Source organism: Gossypium hirsutum, chromosome A12 (genome assembly GCF_007990345.1).
Source record: "Gossypium hirsutum isolate 1008001.06 chromosome A12, Gossypium_hirsutum_v2.1, whole genome shotgun sequence".
Taxonomy (NCBI): domain Eukaryota; kingdom Viridiplantae; phylum Streptophyta; class Magnoliopsida; order Malvales; family Malvaceae; genus Gossypium; species Gossypium hirsutum.
In genome coordinates this window covers 17922721-17939665 of record NC_053435.1, presented here as the reverse complement: position 1 = coordinate 17939665, position 16945 = coordinate 17922721, and the positions used below count along the sequence as shown (strand labels likewise).

Here is a 16945-nt window from a genome sequence, read left to right as displayed (position 1 = left end):
TAGGATATCGCATCAATTCAACCCGTGCTTAAGCCCTGCGTTTTGGGACCAGGATTATTTCCAGCTTTAGTCCCTTGGCATTTGCGCGCATTGTGTGTTAGTCCTCAGTTCAATTTCAAAAATTTATACATTATCTCCATTCATTTTAAATTTATTTTAATTAGGTTTCTATTTGTATAACTCATTATTTTTGAGGAAATTCATTTAATTTTTTTTATGTATTGAAAATACTTTAATAAATTTTTTCTTTTTAAAAGAATCATTGTTTTGAAGTTTGTATTATATTATTTTAACATTATGTATAAAATTTTATTTAAACATTTATATATGTATATACCTATGCATACCTAGTGTTTTAAATTAAGCTTTCTATTTGAAACACTTATTATTTTAAAATTCATTTAATATTTTTATATATGTGTTAATTTATTTTATTAATTTTGTTTTTTTTGTATAATTATTTTAAGATTGGTTTTATCATATTATTTTAACATTTTATATAATGTCTCATTTAAATATTTTTGTGAATATTTGTACATATATTATTTTAATGGAGTTTTCTATTTAAAATACCTATTGTTTTAAAATTCATTTAATATTTTTATGTATATGTAAAGTTATTTTATGGACTTCATTTTTGTGTTTATAAAATTATTATTTTGAAATTCTTCTTTATATCGTATTATTTTAATATATTATATAGTACCTCATTTAAATATTTTTACATATATTTGTACATATATAGCAAAATTAATTTAATCTTGTATGTATTATTAATTCCATGTTATTTTTACAAATAATTATTTCTAAATCAACAAAAGTGCTTGGCTTATCGAAAATATGTGAAACTCTCCCCTCGATTTTTCGGTCCATATCAAATCTTGCGCCGTATTGGTCCTGTTGCATATGAACTGGAGTCGCCATCTGACTCCAAAATATACCCTATTTTTCATGTCTGGTTTCTTCGCCCTTCTCATGGTCAAGAAGCTCCTTCATTTCCTATTCCATTGCCCACTAATGATGAGTGGGAGTTAACTTTACAACCTGAACAGGTTCTTATCGTTGGGTTTCTCTTTCTGGTACTCCTGTGGAATTGTTGATTCAATGGAAGAATAGATCTCTCGAAGAAGTAAGCTGGGAAAGTTATGACTTTATCACTGAACAATTCCCTCCATTTCAATTAGAGGACAAGTCAAGTTTCTAGGGAGGGTGTAATGATACAACAATACCTTTGAAAACATATGTTCGGAAGAAAAACAAGGCAATAAGACGTAATCTCATGGACTTTGAATAGGTCCCGCAAAGAAACGAATTTTTTACTGAATTACTTGGGAGTTACACAATTAATGGACTCTTTTAGCTACATATTTAGCCTACCTGCCACTCTTAGCACCTTCAGCATTTCTCCTATTATGTTGCTAGATTCTAGGGATTTGTATACTTTCATTAGTTTAAATATTTTTTGTATTGTTAATTTTTTTATGATGGAAAACTATTCTAATTTCTTTATTGGGAGTTTTGTTCCAGATGGACAATGAGTTTGGGTGTTTAAGATCATTGTACTCAAATCTACAAACTAAGGTAGTCAATATCATACCAATGAATGTAATGTTTTTCTATTAGTAGCGGTACGTATTGATACAGGACTATTTCAGTGTATTATTTTTTTATAGTTATTTTAAAAAATAATTGATATATGTATATAAAAAATATTTACAAATATTTTAAAAATTAATGTTTTGATTGAAGTGGCAAAGAAAAGATTTTAAAAATGTCATTGCATGAGTTCAAATTTTAACCTATGTAAATTTTAAGATAAAAAAACAAAATAAAATACTCATCAATTATATAAAATATTTTTAATAAATTTCACAAATAAAAAAATGATTAAATAAGCTCAAAATTAATTAGCAACAAAATTATTCTATAAATTAAACAATAAAATCATCCATACTCTGCTCTGCGTATAACAATTCATAATTCTATTGATATTAAAAAACAATTCATAATTCAAAAAAACCAAAATAAATAATAAAAATTTAAAAAATTTAAATTTAAATTTAAAATATATTTTTTTATATGGCCGAAACCAATCGATATATACCGACTGAAATTTACACTGAAATAAAACCTAAATTTTGTTATTCTAGGTTAGTACCGGAACGAAGGGTTTCAACCGGTACGGAAACCCTGAATTACCCTCTTTCATTATTTTTATCTTAGTCCTGCCCCTATTTTATTCTTTTAACTTTATTTGTAGATTCAAAATTTTCACTACTAATGTATTAAGTAAAAAAAATAAAAGCAAACTGTAGATGGGTCACAAACTAGTTTCAAATCATATATTGTGGTTTTACATTTGATCCAAATTTGAATTTATTAAAAGATTACGACTTTTACCTACACATCATCAGCTTGGTTTTAGGTTAAATGAATAAGACTGACTTTGTAAACAAAGTGGAAAGATCATTAACCAATTAATAACTGGCCGCAGTCATAAACAATCCTTCGATTGAAGTAAATAAGATGTCTTTAAGATTTTGCACTCAGTAGAATTCATGAACAAAATGCAGCAAAGATTCTAAAAGATTTTGGGACACCCCACTTTCAATGGATGATGTCAGGCCAGGTCTAATTGTTTGTGATTTCCACCTCACAAACCACTTTTCGAAGTTTATTTTTTTCCCACCAAGTAAATTACCGGGATTTTCTGAATCCTGAAAAGGGTGTTTGATGCGTTATTTTCACTTTTTGATGCATGAACAACCTTTGAGTTCAACTCCATTATGTTTTTTTGTTTTTTTCTTTTTGCACCATTATATAAATTTTGGCATCTCTGCTTGCTAGAAAAAAAGAAGGCTTTGGTGACATGGGTTTATGTTATATTCCATCTCTTGCACACTGGACTAGCCAGCTTTTTGTTGGCTTCAGCTTCAGGTTGGTGTGCAGGGGGTGGAATACATCATTGATATCATGGGATATAAATTTGAGTTGGTTTTCTTCCAGGTTTCTGAAAAAGATGAAACAAGGGGATGGGATGATAATGCTCGCAACAAGCAATTTACGCTTGAAACAAGCACTTCCAAGGGTGGCCGGAGGGATCTAACTTGACAATTTTAGTTATTTTTTTGTGTTGCATGTTTTTTGGCCAAAGATACCGAGTCTACTTGAACAACATCCATACTCCAATGATTTAACTGATATGATTAGTTATATTCAAGTTTCATTTCTTTTCCTTCCATTTCCCTCCTCTCTCTTTTTTTTAAATATATATAGATTTGTTTAGTTAAAACTAGTAGCATGTTGGCATTATTTGCAGCCTTTTGAAAGTGTCAATGTTTGAGATGGAAGAATAAGCTAGGTTCCATGTACAGTATATTCTTTATTTTTCTGTGCTAAGTATTCTATTAAGATAGAAGAATAAGCAATAATGAGCATTTCAGTGAAGTTTCAGCAATCGAAATGCAAATCTGTTATGCTGGAGATTTTTTTGCTATCCCAATGCATTGTAACTTAAGAAAATAGAACACTGAACCAATAATTGATGAGCAAAGGAAATTTTTAGTAGATAAAAATGAGGAAAGCTGGACTTCAATGTAATGTAAATGTGAATTCTTAAGTGCAGGAAAGTGAAGGTCCATCGGGCAATCTGCTGCAACTCACAGAAGCAGCTGCGATTGGATTGGAGGAAGCTGCTTTAAGCAGAGACAAGGAACATTAGTGTGGAAGTTCCCTCAGTGGCTAAAGTATGGATACAGTAAAATTCAGAAAGGACAGGCTGTCGTGGTTCCTTTGTCCTCTTCCTTAGGCATGCAAATGCCATAATATCTTTTGGATGGCCATCCTCTACAGATTTGCATATTGGGGAGTGGGGACGTGACGTTAATGGTCAGTGTGTGCTTTGTCGCTGAGGGCAGGAGACAAGAAATCATTTCATTTTTGAATGTGTGTTCTGCAACTATGCCCTCCAAACACAAGGAACGATTTGGGAAGAGGAGCTATGTTTGAGCAGTAGGGAAGTTAAGGATGGTAGATGTAGCCTGGAGTGCTTATCATTAGATTGTAATCATGATGTGCTCGTATTTATCTCACTGACTCAATTATGGTGAATAACTGCACCAAAAAGAAACAAAATTATAAAACAGTAACAGTAGCATCACATTACCGCCACTCGAATTGTGTCGTATAAAGAAGGCTGAGTATAACTTGGTGTCTTATAGACCAGTTTCTCTATGATTCTCTAGCGGTTGTGTTTTTTATTTCTTTAGCCAAATTTGCTATCACTACAGCAAAACTGGCGTTTGAACGAAAACGTTACCATAGTCGAGCATTAGCGGCGCTTTTGAAAAAACGCCACTATAGGTTCACCTTTAGTGGCGCTTTTTAAAAAACGCCGCAAAAACTTATGCCGTCGTTGAGCTTTAGTGGCATTAGCGGCGTTTTTTGAAAAATGCCGCAAAATATAGAGTATTAGTAGCGCTTTTTAAAAAACGCCGCTAATGCTCGATCTTTAGCGGCGCCACACAAAAGTTTTGCAAAATGACGTCTTTTTATATTGAGCTTTTAGTGGCTTTAGCGACACTTTTTTAAAAACGCTGCTAAAGATCAAGTATTAGCGGCATTTTTTGAAAAAGGCCGCAAAAAATATTTCATCTGTCTATTTATAATTTAACTGGTTTATTTATATTAAAATAAAATTTATTTTTAATTGAATATTTAAATTCTTCATAAAAAATAATGACACGTAGAAAAATTTTGAAAGTAAAAACATAGAAATATATTTGTTAAAAATGAAAAAAAATTAAAATACTATTATTTAAAATAAATTTAAAGATTTTTGGTATATGACTGATTGTTTTTTAATTTATATGTTAAATATATTCTTATATAATTGTAAAAGGATAATATTAATTTTAAAATATTGAATTAATTATCATTATAGTTTAGGGTTTACAATTTAGGGCATATGGTTAAGGGTTTAAGGTTTATGAGTTACTATTTTAAGGTTTATGGATTATGGGTTTAGGGATTATGTTTTAAGGGTTGGGATTTAAGGTTTAGGGGTTAGGGGTTCAGGGTTTATGTTTTAAGATTTAAGGTTTATGATTTAGGGATTAGGGATTAGGAGTTTAGGATTTAGATTACTTAATTAATTAATTATAATTATGGTCACATAAAATTACAATAATTATTATAAATTATGGTTATACAATAGAAGCACATTGTTTACACAATAATGTTTATTATTTCGAGTTTATGGTTTTGTGTTTTAAAGTTTATGGTTTATGGTTTATGATTTGGGATTTAGTGTTTTATAGTTAGGGTTTTAGTGTTTAGGGTTTATGGTCTTGTAAATTATTAACACAATTATTGATATAACATTATTTTATATTTATATATTGCATACATAAATATTTATATTTATTCAATATAAAAATATATTGATGTATTTATTTTTTTAAATGGGCATGATTAGATAAAAATTAAAGTTTCAATTATACATTTAAATCACAATTAGAATTTCACGTCTACAATTACATATTAAACTAAAATTCATATATAATTCTGAGATGTATCTCTATCAAAATTTAGGTGTATACATATAATTAAATGTCATTTATATAAAAATCTAAACAACTAATGCGGACCATACTTAAAAGAATAATGCTTGTATTGTTGTGTTATTTTGTATTTTTTTAATTCATCGATTCCATTTTATTTCTGTTAAAGTTTCCTTTTTTATTTTATATGTTAATTTAAAAATTATAAAAATCTTCAAAAAAATTTAAAATTTAAAATTTAAAATTTAAAATTTAATATTTAAAATTAAAAATTAAAAACTTAAAAACTTAATATTTAATATTTTAGTCCATATTTCAGTTAAAAATTTTAATATTCAAAATTAAAAAAATCTAAAAAATGATAATCTCAGCACAAAAATTTTGAAAGAAAAAAATAGACAAAAATGTGTTAAAAATGAAAAAAAATTAAAATTGAGCAATAATGACGTTTTTGGGTAAAACGCCACAATAAATTAAGTTATAGTGACGTTTTTTGTAAAAATGCCGCAAAAAATTAAGAATTACCGTCGTTTTAAAAAAAAAGCTCAAAAGGGCCATTATTTTTTTATAAAAAAAGTCAAAATCTGCTCACTCCCAAAAATTGTTTTTTGTTTACCCGCTCGTTAACCAAATCCCCCAAATTCCCCCCTAGACCTACCCAATACTTCCAAATCTGAATCATTAACAATCATCCTCCTAAAATGCACCGATTTCAAGCAAGTCAAATTCTCGGCTATTTCCTTTACCCACGGCGTTACGTACCCTCCCCAATCTTCCGGTTTGTGAAGCCGTTGATTTTTTCAACTTGTTATAATTTTCCCCCATCCAAAAACTCAAATCGGATATTCAAAAGAGAAAACAAACGTTTGATTTGGAGACCAGAATAAGAAGCAAGAGGCGTTTCCTCAGCAATTGTTTTCTCCAGAAGTGAAGGAAAAAGGAATGCATTCGCCAGCAGATAATACAAATCGGGTCAGGCATGGGTCAGGTTGAGGAGACATGGAAGAAGAAGAGATAAAAGCAAGAAATGGAAAAGGGAGATTGGATGGAGAGAGAAAATAGAATGGTGGAAAGCAAATTTATGGACTGTATGATAGTTTGGGTAATAATTGTGAATCAAACCTATAAATATCTGGGGAAATTTGAAAACCCAGCTCTTCAGAGTCATGTGTAGGCCATTCAATTTATTTTCTTTGTGTTATGATTGTTTTTTGAACTTTGATTTGCTTTTCAGGGTCGTGGTACTCAGCTTAAAGATATTCCCACTGGTATGCGTCTGTTCTCTTGCTTATTTGTTTTTCTCCCCTAAGTTCTGCTGTATGTTTTCTTTGAATTTCATGGGATTGGATTGATTGTGATTCTATTTGCATTCAATTCTGGATCCTTTGAAGTAATGTAGTCTACGTGATAAATTGAGTACTTTCTATTTGTCCTTTGAAGTAATGTAGTCATTTTCTATTTGTTGGTGTTTTAAATGATAGGGGTGCTGGTTATTAGTTATGCATTTAGATTCACTTTTTAGAAAGCAGAACAATTAGTCTCCATAAAACCTGTCAATAAAGACGTGAGTAAAGACATCTGAACCAATGCAAATTTGAGGTTAAACTGTTTGGTATGTTGAGTCTGCCTTTCAATAAAGATGTTGAGTTTATACAAGATCTTAAGAGTGATAAAGATGTTGAGTTATTTTTATAATCTTAAGATCTTTCACAAATTTTTAATAAATTTTTGTATATTTTTCAGAAAATTTAACTTCATTTTATAATTTAAAAAACTACATTGAAAATCAACTTCAACGGGATATCTAAATTGAAATAAAGTTGAATATTTATTTATTACTTGAAATTTTAAAGAATTTATATATTTTTTGAATGCTTTATTATTGTTGACTTAAATTGTTACATCAACATCATAATAGTTATTACACCAAATATGTTCTACTTGTTGACTTGGGATGATTTCAATATGTTTTTTTACAGGGAAACTGGACCTGGGAACATGCAAAACTTAAAGCTAGAATGCAGACTTTACAAAGAAACCTGAGGTACCCCCAATGGCTTCAAATTTCAGATACATTCAAGGCATGCATCTTTCTCTTTTAATAAATAATTAATTATATTTATTTGAGTCTTAGAGAGCTTCAAAATTTGGAGCAACAACTTGATTCTGTCTTTAAACGCATAAGATCCAAAAAGGTTTAAATCACTCCAACAATATATATACTAAAACATTATTTTCCTTAAGTAAAAGATTTTCATGATTTAAAATATAAATCACTCCTTGATCACCATGTTTGCCAAAGGTAAAGTCATTGATTATATACATAAATTCCTCAAAAGATAAAAGAATACCAAAAATCTCAATATTCAGCTTGCTTTTTTCTTTTTCATGTCATGAACAGACAAGAAATGTGATGAAGATGATTATATTCTCACCTACCAGGACAAAGAAGGAGAATGGCTGGTTGCAGGCGATATTCCATGACAGTAAGAATATTTTTCCTTCCTTTTCTTAGTTAATGAATCCTAAAATTATATATTAGTAGTAAATGTTGCAAATTGAAGTGTTTAAGTACTGCAAATTGAAGTGTTTAGTTGCTAGAAATTGAGATGTCTTATCGCTGTAATTGAGGTGTATAAATGTTGTTAATTGAAATGTTAAAGTGCTGCAAATTGAAGTGTTTTAATGCTGTAAATTAAAGTGTTAAAGTGCTGCAAATTGAAGTGTTTGAATGTTGTAAATTGAAGTGTTTAAATGCTGTAAATTGAAGTGCTTAAATGTTGCAAATTGAAGTGTTTAAGTACTGCAAATTGAAGTGTTTAGTTGCTGGACATTGAGATGTTTTATCGCTGTAATTGAGGTGTATAAATGTTGTTAATTGAGATGTTAAAGTGCTACAAATTGAAGTGTTTAAATGCTGTAAATTGAAGTGTTAAAGTGCTGCAAATTGAAGTGTTTGAATGCTGTAAATTGAAGTGCTAAAATGTTGCAAATTGAAGTGTTTAGTTGCTGGACATTGAGATGTTTTAGCGCTATAATTGAGGTGTATAAATGTTGTTAATTGAGATGTTAAAGTGCTGCAAATTGAAGTGTTTAAATGCTGTAAATTGAAGTATTTGAATGCCGTAAATTGAAGTGTTTAAATGCTGTAAATTGAAGTGTTTAAATGTTGCAAATTAAAGTGTTTAAGTACTGCAAATTGAAGTGTTTAGTTGCTGGACATTGAGATGTTTTATCGCTGTAATTGAGGTGTATAAATGTTGTTAATTGAGATGTTAAAGTGCTGCAAATTGAAGTGTTTAAATGCTATAAATTGAAGTGTTAAAGTGCTACAAATTGAAGTGTTTGAATGCTGTAAATTGAAGTGTTTAAATGCTGTAAATTGAAGTGCTTAAATATTGCAAATTGAAGTGTTTAAGTACTAAAAATTGAAGTGTTTAGTTGCCGGACATTGAGATGTTTTATCGCTGTAATTGAGGTGTATAAATGTTGTTAATTGAGATGTTAAAGTGCTGCAAATTGAAATGTTTAAATGCTGTAAATTGAAGTTCTTAAATGTTGCAAATTGAAGTGTTTAAGTACTGCAAATTGAAGTGTTTAGTTGCTGGACATTGAGATGTTTTATCGCTGTAATTGAGGTGTATAAATGTTGTTAATTGAGATGTTAAAGTGCTGCAAATTGAAGTGTTTAAATGCTGTAAATTGAAGTGCTTAAATGTTGCAAATTGAAGTGTTTAAGTACTTATTTTGGGTTTTTTAACTTGTGTGATTATTTGTGTTTCCAGCTGTTGATTTCAATTAGATGAGGCTAACATCTCCATCACCGGTGTATAGAGGTATCTTCGCCACGTTCCTCGTAGGTTCAAGACAGGTTTCAGGGAAGGTAGGAAAATGCTAATGTCCTTAGGCTCATTGCTTTCTGATTTTAGTTCCATTGCGTATTTCTATTCTTGTAAGAAATTTTGGGTTTTTTTTTCTTTCAAAATGTTCTAATTTTTTATTGGGGGTGATGCATAGGTACTGTAGCAGCAGCAAGAAAGAAGGTTGCAGCAGCAAGAAAAAAGGTTGCAGCAGCTTCTGCTTAAAACGCAAATTGTAATGGTATGAGGTTTTGTTTTGGATGAAGCCATGTTTATGAGGAAACATTTAGTGATGAAGAGTGAAATTCCATTGGATGCTTTAGTTGTTATTTAGTTTCTATTTGAATATAGCTGTCTTATATTTTGAACAATTATTGGAGCTAATGTTTGACCCTTAATTTCTTCATTCTCTTTTTTTTTTTTAACTTGATCAATGTTCTTGTTTAGTTAATTTAAATTTATTAATTTTTATATTTAGTTTTGAAGTTTAAATTTTAATAGAAAATTTAATTTAATTAATATTTTTTATTTATCCTTAAAAGGATATAGTTTAAAGTTTAAATTTGAAAAATTAAACATAATATAGTATTTATCATAGAAATAAATATTATTTAATTAAAATAAAATATATATTTTTAAAGGATATATTCTATAGCGGCGTTTGTGAGAAAAGCGTTGCTAAAGGTCATGGCTTTTAGCGGCGCTTTCCTAATAAACGTTGTTAAAAGCCATGATTTTTAGCGGCGCTTTTCTTGCAACAAAAATTATAGCGGTGTTTTTTGCGACGCTTGTAAAATCGTTACAAATAGTTTTAGTGGTGCTTAAAAATGCCGCTAAAGGCTAAAAAAAGCGCCGCTAAAAGTTTGTTTTCTTGTAGTGCTAGTATTGTCTGATGCAAAGGATTCGCTGAAAATAAAATATTGGTTTTTTCTTTGTGTTTGTGTTTTCATTTTGATGTTAAAACAAGAGGGATAAAATCCTTACATATGACCCTAAATCACAAAATACATAATATAACTGACGAACTGTTGTATCAACAGAGAAATGCAAGTAATGATTCTATTCTTCCTGTAACGTAACTATCTGAGGTGAAATTTGTATTATTTGACAGACCAAAAAAAACTTGAGGAATTTAGGTAACAAAATGTATTAAGGTTGGCAGTCTTTAAGCTTGCTCATAGGTTGAAGGTAAAAAAAAAAAAAAGGGCTATCTTTCAATCTATGAGGGCACGATTTTTTTGGGCAAACTATACCAAAGAACATTAAACTATTATTAAGTTTAAGTTTTTGTCACTCAACTTTAAAAAGTTACAAAATAATCATTGAATTATTTGAAAGTTTTTATTTAAGTCATTGAGCTATTAAAATCGCTACTGGTTGGCTTTCTCTGTTCGTACCTCCTGCACCAATCGAACGCTCTCTTTCCCTTCTCTTCTACAGTTTTCTTTTTTGTTCATGAAACAACTTTGAACGTCATGAATATGCAAATCAAAATCCAAACAACTTTCTTCTCCGATCTCTAACATTGATCGTTAGATCGACTTGGGTCTAAAGTATGTTTTTCTACTTATTGATGGGTATCGATCCACCATGCTGATAATTGAATTGTCATTTAGAGCTCGCTAGCCGGACTTTAAAAAAAAACTTAACAACTCAATGACTTAAATAATAACTTTCAAATAATTTAATGAGTTATATGAAAATTTTCAAATAATTCTACGATCATTTTGTAACTTTTTGAAGTTGAGTGACCAAAATGTAAACGTACTAATAGTTTAGTAACCTTGGGTGTAGTTTACCTTTTTTTAAAATTTTTCATGTCCATTTTACGATCTATGTTGCCCCTTCCAATAATGTCATTTCCAAAGTTTGAATCTACGTTCTTCCCTTTAGAGTGTAATATGTCTTACCACTGCACCCAACATTTGTATCATGTTAAAGGAGTTTTGACATTGTTGACAAAGATTCACATGTTAGTGCCACAAACTAGACCTTTTGTCTTGCAATACGTGCGGCCTTAGGTGATTCCTTTGCTTCAAATACGCCTAAGTCAGCCTAACTCTCGCAAAATAAGGATTCTCGCAGAATTCCTCTAAGGTACCAAAATATAGAGGAAGTAATCTCAAAGACAAAAAAAGCTCGAAAGAGTAGAATAACCACAAAAAAGTAATGCACACAAGGTATTTGAGTAAATGCTCTCAATATATTCTTTAACTCAAAGAATAATGGATATAATGGATGATTACAAATGAGAATGAGGCTCTCTATTTATAGTTGAGCTCACCCAAAATCGATGGTATAGATTGAATTACATCGATAGACGAGATCGAAGCTTATCTACAATTAAGGGATTTACACAATCTCCAAGATTACAAAACCAAATATTATCAGTTTGCTTTCCCTATTTACCAAGGTAGCCCTAATTTCCCATAACTTCTTTGTTGGGCCACCAAGGTTTTAAGTGGATGGGCTTCGTCACTTATTCTTCGAATCAAACCCGTTCAAGTGGGTCAAATGAGCCCTATTCAATATGTAAATCTCTATAGAACACTTTGTTGTAATTGTCACTGCCTTTGATTCGCGCCCCATGACATTTTGCCCCACTCATTCTTGCAACACCCTTGCTGTATCCTTGTAATGGCACTAGTTTGACTCGCCCCAAAACTTTCTCGATGCCTTGGCTTTTTCCCGACTAGTCTCACTATCGGGAAGTCCCACCCCTTAGAACCTTTGCCTTGGATTATGTCGTCTCCTAACTCAAATCGTTTCACTCATTTTTGGTACATATCATTTGCGAGATCCCGCCTCTCTTAGTTGCCCACATTGTGACTTGCCTTGATTAAGATCCCCTTGATCCACATATGTAACAACTCGGTTTAGACTCTAGTCAGAACAGTGGTTTCGAGACCACAAATTCGAGTCAAAAAAATATTTTAATATTATTTTTCATGCTTATAATATATGAATTAATATGTGTGAAAGTTTCGTATAAAAATTTGATCGTTTGTGTGCTTAATTTAAAAAAAAGTCCTAATTTCAGAAAATGCAAAAGTTGCATTCTATTGATAAAAGTGTCTAATTGGTATGGCTTAGTTAATGTGAGGTCCTTATATTGATATTTGACCATTGGAATAATGGATGGACACAAATGCCTAATGGTAGTGGAGTTTTAATGTTATGAAACAAGGTTAATTTAGTAAATGTGTAAATTAGTTAATACTTTAAGGAAAAAAAAGACAAAATTTGATTCATTCATCTTAATGGACACCGAAATTGAAGAATAAAATTAGGGTTTGAAGCATAAAAAACATTCGGCACTTTGAAGATCTATTAGGTATGTGATTTTTGATCCGTTTTTGATAATTTCTACGTTTTTGTGATTGTTGATTTGTGTTCTATTAAGCCCATGCCTCAATTTCAGAATTTGATGATGATTTTGAGTTATGCCATTGTTGATTTGTGAGCTTTATAATGTTAATTGATGAAATATGGAAGCTTGATGTTAGATAAATATGTTTTGTATTGAGATTTTTAATGAATTTGATTATTATGGGAAAAATTATGAAAATGATATTTTGAGGGACTAAAATGTGAAATAAATAAATTATATGGGCTTATATGGGTTAGAGGAAAATTTGTCCTAGCATGTGTAATATGAAATTATGTGTATTTTGTGATTTTATAAAATAGGGACTAAAGTGTTAAAATGTGAAAATGTGAGGGCTAATTTGTAAAATGCCATAAATATGTATATATGGATTGAATTGAATGATTTTTTGATTAAAAGAGTTAAATTTGAATTTATATAGATCAAGAACCAAAGAAAACAGAATTAGATCGGGAAAAGTCGAAAGTCGTTGATTAGCTAATTTCATCCGTTCGAATAAGTACGAGGTAAGTCGATATACAAATAAATGTGTTTAAATTGAATTATTAGGACTTATATGTTACTGAATAGTGATGAATGGCTATTTGAGTTGAATATGAGAAATCCAAGAAAGTTCCGATAATGTGACTACGTTCGGAAAGTCCCGTACGAATCATAGGAATAGTTAGGATACATATGTCATGATATAGGATTCCGATATGTGATTTGGTGTAAGACCACGTCTAGGACGTTGGCATCGATTTAAGATTTACGTGCATGTCTGGGACATCGGCATCATATTTGATTTTGTGTAAGACCCTATCTGGGACAGTGGTATCGATATTTGATTACATGTAAGACCACGTCTGGGACGTTGGCATTGTACGAGCTTTCCGAGCTATTTGCGTATCCTATTTAATTCAGTACGGTTCAACGGGCACTCCAAGAAATGAATAAATATATGAAATGTGTATCTGATTCAGGTATGTTTAAAACGTGTGTAAAGTTGAGAATGAGAAGTAAGTATATGTTTAATTGTGATTAAAAGATGATATGATATCCATGAAAGTGAAATATACTATATGTGTAAGTAAAGTGAATTGGGATTATATGATTTGTATATGAACAAATGAGTATGATGTACTTCATAAAATGTATATGTGAAATAGTTATGAATCCTAAATGAATGTATTGAATTATAGTTGATTTATGGGTTGTATTTATTTGTATATGGCTTACTAAGCTTTGGAAAGCTTACTTTGTGTGTTTTTTCAATTTTTTTATAGATAATTGAAGCTACCGCGAGCTCGAGGATAGTTAAGGATCATTGTCACACTATCGAATGATATTTTGGCACTTTTGAAGTTGTAAATATGAATGTATGGCATGTTTAGGGTAGTGAGTATATGATATATTTTGTGTTAAGATTATAGCCATGAGATTTGGCTTACTTTTGGTTGTAAATGTTGGTATGTTTTACCCATTTAAGTTGGCTTATGATATGTGCTTGAAAGGTTAATAATGTGATGTATTTGATGTCTTATGTGTGGCTTGTTTATGTAATGTTGAAATGGTCGTGTTTAGATGGCATGATATGTGTATGTTTTGGTGAATTTGGCTGCCTATAAGTGTATTGAAATGATGCTATTTTGGTTGCTTTGTGTGCTTGAGATTAGGGTGGCAAATTGGCTTTGCAAATGGCCTATTTTTGTCCACACGGTCTCAGTCGTGTGTGACACACGGTCATGTTACATGGCCGTGTGTCTCCTGGGGTAGTCCTACAATTTAAAGTCAGTCTCGAGCACGGCCTAGACACACGGGCATGTCTGGTGGCCGTGTGAGGCACACAGCCTTGGCATGGGTGTGTTTTATAACCGTGTGAGTCACAGGGCTTGTTTACACAGGCGTGTGACCTGTGATTGCATAATTTTTCTAAGTGTCTAAAAGCTTTTATATGTGATCGGTTTAGTCCCGAACCACTCTTAAGCATGTTTGAAGGTTTCGTATAACCTTGTAAGGGACAATGTGAATGTTTGTGAATAGTTTACGATAATGAATACATAAATGTTTGTGAATGACGTGTAATATCCGGTAATGCCTCGTAACCCTATTTCGGTGACAGATACGGGTTAGGGGTGTTACAACACGCATCGGCTTTGACATGCCCACATTGAACACCGAGTTAACCTTGAGTATTCTCGCTAACTCTAGTTTGTAAGCCCATTGGCTTCCCTGCTTCAGAACTCTGAAAGGTCCCCTGTGTCTTTACAAAGCCAACAGTAAATCAAAATGAAAAACACTTCTAAGGTGTTTGAAACGTACCTTACTCGTAGCATTTACTCATCTCAACTATCCAACTTGCATCACCACTTTACCCCCAAAATTTGATGCACAACTCACCTCTCTCATATGTGGTAGCTCCACTGATAGCTCAATAGGCTTCATATTGGTTTCATGCCCTACTAGCATTTCCAAAGGGGTTTTCTTAGCAGTCTGATCTACTGAGTTAATGTTTCTCCAATATGAAACATCCTCAACTACTTGGATTATCAACAATACCTTGGTCCCAACCCTTATGTATTGATTTATCAGCAAAATAGTTCATTATATCAGTTCATGAAAGATATGAATGCAATCAAAAATAGTAAAAATACACGCCTTAAGCTTGTCAAGAAAGTCCAATGTAACACCTTCAACCCAACCCGATTTACCAAGTCTAGATCTCGGGTGTTACTAGATGATACAAAACTTTTAACAAAATAATTTAAAATTTCTCATTTATTTTAAAACTATTATTTGAAATCTTAAAAGAAAATCTCAACATCTTTAAAAATTTGAAATGGAATACATGTTAAACATATTATTACAACTCATCTGGTTCAGAATTTTTTTACAAGTTAGAAAATTATTGAAGATAGACTTAAAATAAATTTTTCAAAGTTGTGTCACCAGTCCTCTATATGCATAATAGCCCAATCTGCCACTAGCTTGGCGTACTTTTGGCGTTGTCCCTCCAGGCAAACTCACTTCTTAGCAAACCTGAAAAGAAGTAACAACCTCGTAATTATTAAAGTACTTAGTAAGCTCATTAACAGTACCTCTGTAATACTTTAGGACTTTCCATGAATCAAGTTCTACTCTGCGCCATTTGTTGCCGCTGATACCTTATATGAACTTATCACTCTTATATGCGACAATTGTCATACACTTATCATACTTAATCTTCCATATCTTGTCACTGAGGAAATCCTTTTATTCAATTCATGAATCTCTTATTTCAAATCAATTGCTTGCTGACATTATCTTCGGCAGATACATATACATAGCAAATACTTACGCAACATTTCATACATGTGGTTCAATCTCAGACCTACCCTAATCTAATTCCATGCACATATTCATACTAATAATTTTATTTCCTATAATATCCAAATGAACTCCATATCATGTTATACAGAATCTCATAATTCAAAACAACATTAAATTAGATTTTTGGAATAAATTGGGAATAATATGTGATGCCCTTTACTTTTCTTACTTACAGATAATCATAATAGACACCCTTATTGGCATACAAATATGCATATCTTTTCATGAAAATCCCTTAAAACTTCCTTCAACTCTTATTCCAAAGCATATCAATACATTATCTTGGTTATACATATTATAGATCTACTAGAACTTACTCATATATTACCATAGAGACAGATATTCAAATTCATAACTTACCAGATTTCCCTAATAGTCCACACCACTTTGACTTAGTAAATACACCTTACCAGCAATAAGATAGAACATGCCACTAAAGCGATCCATTCATAGTCTGCCACGAGGGCGATTCTTAAGAATGCGCTATGAATGTAACAACCCGTTTTTAGTCAAATCAGAATAGTGGTTTCGGGACCACAAATTCAAAGTCAAAATATTTATTTTATTATTATTTTAATGTTTAAAGCATGATTGAATGATTGTGTGAAAATTTCATTCAGAAATTTTATCGTTTGACTAGTCAATTTGATAAAAAGGATTAAATCGCGTAAAGTGTAAAAGTGGAGTTCTATTAGATAAAAGTAACTAATGGCTGTGGAATTAAATAGTTGAGGGATTTATGTGGAAATTAAACCATTTATTATTTGAGTGGACAAATATGGACATGG

At 31.1% G+C, this 16945-nt stretch overlaps 1 long non-coding RNA gene across 1 annotated transcript; it reads left to right on the top strand.

Annotated features, from left to right (window-relative positions):
• The first annotated feature begins 6155 nt into the window (after positions 1-6155).
• LOC107933028 (uncharacterized) lies at positions 6156-9819 on the top strand. Its single transcript, XR_001693543.2, has 6 exons — positions 6156-6663; positions 6796-6829; positions 7541-7605; positions 7963-8047; positions 9347-9444; positions 9579-9819. It is a non-coding gene; the product is annotated as an uncharacterized lncRNA (long non-coding RNA).
• Positions 9820-16945: the final 7126 nt, after the last annotated feature.